This window comes from Mastomys coucha, unplaced genomic scaffold, assembly GCF_008632895.1.
Source record: "Mastomys coucha isolate ucsf_1 unplaced genomic scaffold, UCSF_Mcou_1 pScaffold22, whole genome shotgun sequence".
Taxonomy (NCBI): Eukaryota; Metazoa; Chordata; class Mammalia; order Rodentia; family Muridae; genus Mastomys; species Mastomys coucha.
Window position 1 is genome coordinate 35,620,343 of NW_022196905.1, and position 8,752 is coordinate 35,629,094.

General features: G+C 39.4%; 1 long non-coding RNA gene across 1 annotated transcript; it reads right to left on the minus strand.

Annotated features, from left to right (window-relative positions):
* Positions 1-740: 740 nt before the first annotated feature.
* On the minus strand, positions 741-2,933 carry LOC116069399. Its single transcript, XR_004110013.1, has 3 exons — positions 2,852-2,933; positions 1,821-2,019; positions 741-886 (listed from the first exon to the last, which is right to left on the minus strand). It is a non-coding gene; the product is annotated as an uncharacterized LOC116069399 (long non-coding RNA).
* Between the last annotated feature and the right edge of the window lie 5,819 nt (positions 2,934-8,752).

The following is an 8,752-nucleotide window of genomic DNA, read 5'->3' on the forward strand; positions in this document are numbered from 1 at the left end:
AACACCAGTAGACATGAGCACTGAAGGTTGCCACTGACTATGATAAACCATTGCAACTTTGTGTGTTCCTTGACACAATGTAAGGAATGGGTACCTCACATCTACATACTTCTTCCTCCAAACACTAAATCCAATGTGATCATGGAGTTGAGATGTGGAGATGAATCTTATCTGATGGCATACTACAAAATATTTGACTCATAATCTTCCAAAGCTGTCAAGAATCTAAAAACAAAGAAAATCTAAAACATTCTTAGATCAAAGGAGACATGATCATGAATAAACACATTTCCTAGATTTTTACCTTGTAATACAAAAAGCTATGAAAAAACTTCTTCTCCTGACAATAAAAGCTGTGGTTTGCTGATCAGTCTTATACCAATAATGAATCATTCTGTCTGAAACAGTGAACTGTCCTCACCTGTATATAAGAAATGGAAAAAATGGTTAAGTTGCACATTAGTCAAGTCTCCAGTAAACACATCTAAATCTCAAAAACTTACAGGAGAAAACCATACAAGCAATCTTATCTCTGCTGCTGATGGACTGTCACTTTGAACTATGATGTAATGTTCCTCAGCCTCAGTTTCTACTGCCACAAGATGGTGACAAGCATACTTCTCTCAAACAGTTATTATCAGCATGAGATATAAGTCAGGTAACAGACATTGAGGAGGTTTATTCTTGATATGCTTTTATAAAAATAAAGTAAAATAAACAAACCTCTCCAGGCAAACAGCCTCTTTGTACTCTGGTTTCCATGGAAACCCTGGCAATTGTACTTTCCAATGCATAGTCTTTTTGGTGTAGTTAAAAGTCTGGTGGGTGAAGCTCAATTGAGGAACCTGGGCACTCTTCATCTTGATGAAGCAATCACTGTGACATTCTATAGAGATAAAATGACAGCAGAGAGATGTGGCCAAAGCCAATAAGTTCCAATATCACTAGGAAGAGATATCTTCCAGAGGGAGCATGGCCCTGGAGGGACCTCGACTACAAACCTCCAGAACTGTAGTTTGGACCTCCACACATGTAGTAACCTCTAATAAAAGTCATTGGAAACTAATAGAAACTCAGAATATTGAGAAATTGAGAATACTGAGAAGAAAAGAGAATTACTCAGTGCCTTCCACTGGAAAAGATGAAGAAGTTCAGTTTGGTAAGAGACTTGAGCTCCATCAGGAAAGGAAAAAGAGAAGAGTCCAAGTGGAGAGCAAGAGCCTATGGCATAAAGAACTCCAGGGGTCAAAACTAACCCAGAGAACTATTAAAGCCACTGAAGAGATTATTAGATCAATTATATTTCAGAAGCATTATAAACAGATTCTTACAAATGATGAACGAAAACCAAGAGTATCTACCTGACTTATGTTTCCACTACATGAGGAACTTGTCTGCTATTGAGGAAGACAGGTGTTACTGGAGTCATTATGCTCTTGAACATACTATGCAGGTCAAAACAAAATGTCCTGTGAGGGAGAAGTTAGAGCTTTAAGTGTCCCACACATCCTAAACCAAGCATATGGGAAAGGCTTCCCTGAACAGCTGTAGTTGAACTAAGAGATGAAGTCATACTGGTGTCTACCAGAAATTCTATAGTTTATCAGGATGTGAAGATTTATTGCACTTTCATTTTTAAAAAAAAATGATAGAGTAAAGTGGTGTAATGCCACTGTATATCTAAAAACAAACTTATTGAAGGTTTCTAGTTCTTAAACTTCCTCCTGCCCACTTCTACTAAGGCAACTCAACCAGAATGTCCTTATTAATGAATAGATACCTTATTCTCTTTTCCTCAAACTGGTAAATTCAGAGTTTACCTTAGTCAGTAACTTTATTTTCTAAAGATCAACTGGTAGGTACCAGGCACATCATCACAGTGGCAGGGAAGTTCTGGTCACTATTCAACAATTTGACCCTGAAGACAAGTGAAACTGAGAAGTTCTCCAACTCTGAAATAACTGGGTCCCACTTTGCTCAGGACCTGAGGTACCAGGTATTTTTCCACGTAGAATTGGCCTGAAATGCAAAGGAAAAGTTCATACAGGGACACAGTGTCTGCTTGGCCTGACCATGTAGGGCTGTTTGCCTTAACCATACATTTTTTATTGTCCAGTTAAGTTTTGAGTAATTCTGTTGATGTGACTTTCAGCCCTTCCCATGGGCTGTGACTCATTCCACCATCAAATTAACAGCTTTTTTGGAAAATGTGTTTTCATGACTTGGCCAAAAATTTCCATGGCTTAATTTCATCCCTTGTTTCCCACAGAAACTCTTTGAACAAGTCCCATGATTGTGCAAATGAGAAGAGTCTTTATTTCCAGCCGTGGCAAATGCCTGACCAACCTATCACTTCCAACTCCCCTCAGCACCGCTCTTCCAGGCCTTTACCTAACCCTCCTGCCTACCATCAATTCTCTCTGCACTGACATGCGTCACAGAATCATGAAGCCTCTGATTCATTAAATTATTGAAAGTCACTTGGAAAAAATTAAAAGTGTTCAGGAGGGTGGGTTATGATGCCTGGAAATTTAACTAAACTGATTTCTCTCTTGCTTCCTTCATCTAAAAGGTGATGTTTTCAACTAAAGGACTTTCTGCTATCTTCCACCTACAAAGCTTAAGAACCCAATGCACACAAATCAATATGAAGCAAATATGTCTACAAAGTTCAGACATGGGGCATATGTAAACAATGTTAACTGAGTACCCTGGGATGCACCTTCTTGACCACTAAATAAGAAAGGTGTGCACAGTCCACGAATCAACTGCCTTCTCAACACTTCATAACAAGTGAGTCATGAAAAAGAGGCTAGCAACAATATGCATTATCATAGTTGGATAAACTTACCAGCTGGGCTTGGCTTCAAGCAATGGGTAAGATTTAGATTCATCCAGTTTGTCTTTCATTTTCAGGGACATGGTTTTCTCACAGCCATCACTGGAATCAAGACCCAGACCCAAAACAATCCACATGAGTACAATTAAGTCTCTGCTCAGAGTCCATTACCTTCATTATCTTACATTCTTTTGGCCAAATTATGCCATGTGAATAGGGTCAACATCAAAGGGCTGATACATTTACCCCATCCACAAGAGGAGAGCAGGAAATATTTCTGAAACACCAGTCAAACCATTCAAACCAAAACGTATAGCTTTCCTTGACTGCTGACTCAAAGATCCAATAAGATTAATTTCTAAAATACACATTTTGGAGGAGAAATTATCTTTAAAAGAGAGCTGGGGTGCAGCGCAATGATAGAATACTTGGCTAAAATGCACAACTCACTGGGTTCAATTGCAAATAATAATGATGATGATGATGATGATGATGATGATGATGATGATGATGATGATGATGATAACTCTACATGCCTTAGCCTCCTCAAACTCTCTGGACCGAGTAATTGATAAACAATAGGAAATTATGGCTCATAAAAGTCCAGTAACAAGGAGAAGCAGATTCGATGATGACACTTCTGTGCTTTCTACATGGTACGTTCTTCCTGCCTTTTCTCAAGGCAGTATGGTAAAACAGCTCTTGTGAACATGCTGATGAAGATACTCTTCTCATTCATAAAGAAGAACCCTTATGACCCAACCACTCTCCAAGGACCCAATCTCACAGTATGTTGAATAATTAGGAGACGCCATCATTCATACCAAAACATTACCTATATGACAGTTTTTATGAGACCACAGGTAATTGAGCAGCTATGGGTAATTGTGCAAGAAATCTTTGACTGATGTTGACTATATACTAGGCAATATTCTCAATTCCTTTTAATTCATTAATTTTTAAAATTGAGCTATCACTTAAATACTCTAGCCTTGTATTTACTTTATATTGAATACTTTGGACAGAATTAATTCTAAAGAGAACATATTTCTGATTTATACCATCCAAAACATGTTGATCTGAAGATATCCCTTGGTTATTGATTAATATGCTTAGCAGTTATTAAATATCTCCCAAACTTCAGTTTTCTAGAAAGCCTAAATTAAGTGTGATTGCCCACAGAATATTCAGAAAAATAAAGGATAAGAGTAAGTGACAGCTCAAAACTGAAGCCAATATGAACCCAGATATGCAAAAGATCAAAGTCAGTGTCTTCTCAATATAGCATAAAGCCTTAGGTAATAGTAAGACTGCATAGAAGACACATTGTTAGAAGTTTGCCAAGTACATGAGAAAGGAAAAAAAGCTGGAATGAGAGAAAGAAGGAAGAAGAGATGAACTTCCAAACATTGGAAAACTGAGAATATAAGAAACAAATCAATATAATACACAGCACTTTCAAATATAAACCAAGGAAAGCCAACGTTGATTTACTAATGTTTGAATGGTATGCATGTAGATGTTGTGGCTTGAATGTGAAATTTGCCCCATGTGCTCACATGTTTGAACACTAGGTCCCTAGCTTGGAGTGCTATTTTGGAAGGCTGTGAACCTTTTAGAGGTGGAGCCTTAATGGAAGAAGTGGATCACTGGGAGCAGGCCTTTTGGCTTTATGGCATGACTATACTTCTGCTTCACTTTCTGCTTCTGGGTGTGAATGCAATGTGACCACTTCCTGTTCTTCCCACTAATCCTGCTTAGCCTGCTTCTATGTCTTCCCCTGATGGACTAGACCCTTCTGGAATGGAAAGTCAAATAAAGCCCTATCTCCCTATCTTAGTTACATCTCTTTTGCTGTGAGAAGACACCATGACCAAGGCAACTTATAGAAGAAAGAGTGTATTTGGGGCTTACAGTTTCCAAAGAATAGAGTTCATGACAGGGAGCATGGCTACAGGCCAACAAGCATGGAACTGGAGCATTAGCTGATCCTGGTCACAAGTGGGAGGCAGGCAGAGAGAGACTGGGAATGGCAGGTGTCTTTTGAAACCTCAATGTATGCCCCCTAGTGCCACACTCCTTCAACAAGGCCACACCTCCCAATCCTTCACATATAGTTCCACCAAGTAGGAACCAAGAATTAAAGCTGAGCCTGTGAGAACTATTCTGATTCAAACCACCACAGTCCCTGAGGTTGTTTTTGTGAGAGTATCACAATAGGATACAAACTAGGAGGAAAACAAACTAAGGCTGTAGTTTCTTCCAGTTGCTGTCTTTCCAGTACTCCATGTTAATGTAAGACTCCAGGAAGCAGGAAAGTGAGGGTGCCAGTGATCTGTGCCCACAGGTGACAAGGAAGCTTATCTAACTAATCAATCATTCTGTACGAGTGGCCTTGAATGCTCTTTCCTAAGCACAGTGCTCAAATTCCATACAATTTTGTCCCAGTCTACTTCTCTATCTATCCCAGAAGAGCTCATAGGCTCTTGTTAGTCTTGAACATGTACCTCTTCCAGGCTCTGTTTCTGTTCATTTGCCCTTTCCTCTGTTTGGAATTCATTAACTCCTCTCATCTCTACTTCAGGGACTTTTTTTCTCATCTTTTAACATCCAGTAGAATTGCCATTGTTGTGGCTTAAATTTAAATACCTCCCAAACAAGAAGAGCCAAAGGTTGGTTTCTAGCCTGTGATACTATTGAAAGGTTATAGAACCCTTGTTAGATAAAAGAGAAGATATCCTGGAGAAGTGCTGGCCATGTTTTTGTTATACCTAGAGGAAGAGGCGGGCAATACTAAGAAGTTTTTCTCACCTATCTGATTATTCTAATTCTTCCTTCAAGACTCATCTCCACCACACATGCCTATAATGGGCTTACAGCCTTCCACAAATATAGGCAAAAATGTGTTTGCACCCAGAATACCAGGACAAGGTCAGTTTGAGGCCACTCAAGGGGCCTAGTGCTTGACGATAGTGACCCAAGTTAAATTACGGTGACTGCTCTTTTGAATCCAATCAGCTGAAACTGCAGCAAAAATGGGAGTCAGTGTCTCAAACCATGAAATAAAAAAGTGCACACAATCTATTATTATTCTCTTACCCCTCACACATACCTCTTCAGCATAATTGCCAGCCCCAAGGTAGAATGCAACACCAATCCCTTAGTGCACCATCCCTACTCCAGGTTCCTATTAAAGCTTTCAGTAGGTTAGTTGCCCTTCCTGCTTCCTCTCCCAACTCCCTACGAAAGCTAAAATTATAATTATTTACTGTAAATTAGGATTCATTCTCTACTCAAAACCTCAAGTTGTGTCCAACAGGTTTAGCTCAAATTCAAGACCGTACATTCAGTTTCCACAAGGTCCTGAGATGCCTAGGCCTGCCTCTTCCTCTCATTTCCCTCTACCACACAGGGAACAATGGATTCTTCAACCATGCCCTTCACTATATTCCTTTTGTATATCACATTCGTCTCTAACTCAAGGCCTTCTCACTTGGAAATCATCCTGTCTTTGCTTTCCCACTCAGCTTCTCCAAAGAGAGTTCTCTAATGGCTCTAGTGAAAGTGGAAATAAATACACACATGTATAAACACATGAGCACACACATACACATTCACATAGAGGGACGTACACACACATACATTCACATAGACATAAGCATATACATATTCATGCATATATACAAATCCATACCTCATATAAATGCATAAAAACATTCCCATTCACATGTCCACTTATAAGGATAAGCATCCATAGATATATGAATAAATCCACACATAAATTATATGTGTGTATATAAACACATAACAGCATGCACTTATCCTCATATATAACAGATGGCATTCAAACATTCATATACATAAGAGTACATCAGACATATGCACAAACATACACAAAAAACACCATGCACACATATCTAAACCATCATAAATATAAAGTTAAGTGTTGGTTAAACAATTCCAGTCTGGTTCCTGCTAAACATTAAATGTTTTATTTGTTCTCAAAAACTGTATTATCTACTGAAGTTCCTCAAGTTCCACGTTTCTCTAGAAAGTTTTGTCTCAGTTTAAGAGGTAGGAGACTATTACGAAGAAAGGTCATTTTTCATTGTTTTCAAGAAGTCTAGAGAGCTGTATCTTTAGCAAAACGCTAGGATTTTATTTAGCTCTCTGGTCTCTCCCAGAAATGAGAGCTCATGTTGACAGTCTGGATCCTACAACAGCTGCAAAACCAAGGCTTGATTTGAGGCACCTGAGAGCTAGCTCTGCGATTCTTACAAACATTACAGGTCTTCTGGAGCCTATGAATTGCCTCCATTTAAACTCAAAAGCCCCAGGACATGGTTCCTGGGGACTGTAAACCCTGTGATACCAACCATAACAACTCCCCTGGCAAGAAATAAGCCTCACATCCCAGGGCCCATAAAGGACCTTGCTTGACCCTTAATATCAATTGGAGCTACATATGCCTGTGAAAGAAGCACAGGCCTGGAGATTAGAGGGCCTCCACTCTCTTGGCAAATGCTAGAGGTATGCCAGCCGCTGCGAGGTTCCCTTCTCCCTTCCTGGGGCGGCAATACGAAAATCTACCACAAGAGTCTACGAAAACCAAAAGACCAGAAAGGCTCAGGACACCTTCATCAGAACACTATTCTCAGCAGAGCCTGAGACAGACCAAGATACAGCCAGGCTCTGGCAGAAACTAAGCACGAGGGGTAAATCAACCCCCACCACATATTAACATGTCTTCCTCCCAAGGAAATGCAAGTATATATCAAAGTGTTTTATGTTGTAGAGATTTTATAATTCAGTAAAGTTACATTGTGCTTCATTTACTATCTAATAAACGTATAGAAGACAAGGATGAGGGACTTCATGTATTTATAATAAAAGCAAGCAGATTCTTAGATTTGTCTCATTTCATGAATCTTCCATGCATCTCATTCATTCCAACAAACTGTATGTCCAAAGTTTTTTTTTCTGACATACAACTACACTTTCCTCAGATACTAACCCTCTGTTCTTATTAATTTAAATTTACTGAAATATTAATTTCTACTCTCTGGCGATATGTATTCCATGTTCAGGTTCAATTTTACATTACCATATGATAAAGGATGTGTGGTGTTTGTCTTTCTGTGTCTACCTTGCTTCATTTAGCATAATGTCATTTATTCCCACCCATTTTGCTGTAAATGACTGGACTTCATTCTGCTTTTGGCTGAATAAATTTCCATTACCAAACAGATCGCTTTAACATATTGGGGCATGGAAAGTGTATGACAGATGTGGGACTGATGTCGAGAAGATGCTTAGTCCTAGAACTGTGGAGAGCTACTGCCATATTGGAGTGTACACAGGTTCTGGCCTGACCTGGACAGAGTCACTTCAGAGCTATGGCAGATCTACATGCTCGTTGTCTTGGAGTGCCATTGCCCTTGTCCTGAGTGTCAGCTCTGGTTGCTCTTGTGTATGTCCTCTGAGAAGAGTTGATGTGAGATTCTCCTCCCAGCAGTGATTTCTACCTTCCTTTGTGCTATCTTGACTTCTGGAATGCATCCTACTGACCTACAGAATACCAAAATATGGCAGGCTGTCACTTCTCTGAGTGGAGCACATAAGAATCTGACTTTCATCTTGCTGGTAAACTTTCTCTTTGCTATTTTGGATGAAACAAATCACCCATGGAAAAGCTTTCATGGCAATGAACAAAATCTGGCTTCCAGACAAAAACCAACAGGAAATAGATATCCAGTCTAGAATAACTTGCAAATTATTGGATTCTGCCAACAGTCACATTAATTAAGACTTAAAGTTTTCCTTTGGTGAGTTTTCAGATAAGACTCCAGCCCTGGCTGACTCATAATAAAATATGAGGATACTGCTAATCTATACTTGCATCTGAGCCACGGA